The following is a 2,222-nucleotide window of genomic DNA, read 5'->3' on the forward strand; positions in this document are numbered from 1 at the left end:
TAGGAAAGCTGCCTCCATCCTCAAGCACCCCACCCACCCCCAGCACAGACTGTTCATACCTTTACCCTCCGGTTGAAGGTACGGAAGTGTGAAGTGCAGGACCTCTAGACTGGAAAACTCTTTCTTTCTGACTGCCATCAGACTCCTAAACAGCTGACTCATGAACTACCACATATAATTCCACCCGTACTGTTTACCCACTCAGTTCGCACATGAATAATTGCACACTCGCTGCTGAATATTTGCACACACAGCTTCCATGTAGCATATATTCTCTCTTCATTATATTGTGCTCTTGTTGTATTCTTCATTATGCTTCTTTCATTGGCTGTTTTACAGTGCCTTAGAGTTTGAGTTTTAGATTTTGTGTTACCTATGTATCTGTGTTATATTTCACTTATATTGTGTGGCATTCATGTGGACGGCAAAGTAAGAATTGCATTGTACAGGGAATCACGTTTCCTTACTGTGCATATGACAATAAACACTTGACCTTGACCTTGATTAGTTTAAATCTGCCACTAATGTAAATGGGTGAGCGGTATTACTCAAAGTGTGGGTTCTTCCTGGTGGGGGCCAAATACTGATCCCTATCATGGAAACCACTGAATTTTAGAGGGACAACTTAAGGTTAGGTCTTCAGGAAATGGATGTAAGTCAATGTAATGGTGCCACAAAGAATGAAGGCAAATGTTTGTAACAATTTCTATAACATATGTAATCAATCTCACAACCTGCAGCATATCAAAAATGTGTGAGACATAGTGTTGAGTTTTAATAAAAGTGTGCACTAGACTAGTGGTCTAGGGCAGCTGGAGCCTGATGAAGAGGCCAGCAGACAGTCGACTAAAGGAAGTGAGAATGAAATACAGAGTTCGCAAATACGGAGCAGAAATACAGAAATAAAATGTCCGAGCGGAAAGAAGCAAGACAGGGAGGGAGAGCAGAGGTCATGCATGCGCCTCTTCTCCCATCAACCTTCGCTGTAACAGCAATTCAACCCACTTGAGGAGAAGAGTAAGGACAGCTTTGCGGGAAATGTGGAGTGAGACAGGCCACTGTTAACGCCATGAAATTTGGCACCCAATTTCAGCAGACTGAAGGGGCATTGTTGTGATGGGAAAGAAACTTGATCTCCTTTGTATGTAGTGTATGGCCAGGAAGCACTGCCCCGTCCGCCCCTACAGACAACTCATGAGAACCAAGTGGGAGGTATGAAGGGAGGACTTTAGGAGAAGGAAGAGTCACCATGTGTTTAATTTATGTTTCCACAAAAGCTTTTCAATTCCAGATATTGTTATTTACACTCATTGAAGCTCAGAGTTGGATGTTTTTTTGTCGGTCTTTAAAATTTTCAGTCCATTTTCAATGAATTCATCTCAACCTGTTTAGACTTCCATTTTATTCTGACAGCAGCTCTGAAACAAAACAGTTTTGATTTTACAAAACTAGGGTAACAAGGGTCTCGTCTCCCGGCTAACTCAGGAGTCCGTCAACAAATACCGAGGTGCTGGTGAAGTTGTGAACAGTCCACGTCCATCCCTCATCAATACTAAACCTGTGGACAATGAGAAGAGTGTTCACAATCAGCAACACTCAAACAGAGACACTGATGAAGCTCACGCCAAAGGGAGCACCAGCCTTGCGCTAGAGTGAGTAATGACTATATTACAAATCAAACACTCCCAGATGTGACAGTTTACTAAAAGCCCTCCTGTTGTCCAAGTGGCATTTAACAAATTCTGAGCATGTGTGTGTTTTATTACTTATCCAAAACTAAAACCAGTGTACTGAATTGATTAAACATTGTATTAATCTGCACTATCACGATCTGTCACTATCATGGTCTTGCTAACTAGCTTACTAACCTAGAGTGTTACTTCCAGGTCCAAATATATTAACAAGTGTATAATAGGCAATGGAGTTAGAGGTTAAGTTAAAACAAAGCCCCATTTATGACTAGTGCATCAGCTGTTTCTGATTTCGCCAGTGTATGCATCAGAGTTTAGGCTGACATTACCAACTGCATCTCTGTTTTTATTGGATTTGCCAAAGTTTAACCAGGCCACCACTCTCTGACTTAGTGTTTACCAAACATATGCAACATAACATTATCCTAAAAGCCATGCATCTTGTAAAGTTAGCAATAAAACCTCACAGATTTTACAAGGGTTTCTTCTTAAAATGATATGATCTAAACATTAAATTATCAGCCAGAAAAT

Source organism: Monopterus albus, unplaced genomic scaffold (genome assembly GCF_001952655.1).
Source record: "Monopterus albus unplaced genomic scaffold, M_albus_1.0 scaffold146.1, whole genome shotgun sequence".
In the NCBI taxonomy this organism is placed as follows: domain Eukaryota; kingdom Metazoa; phylum Chordata; class Actinopteri; order Synbranchiformes; family Synbranchidae; genus Monopterus; species Monopterus albus.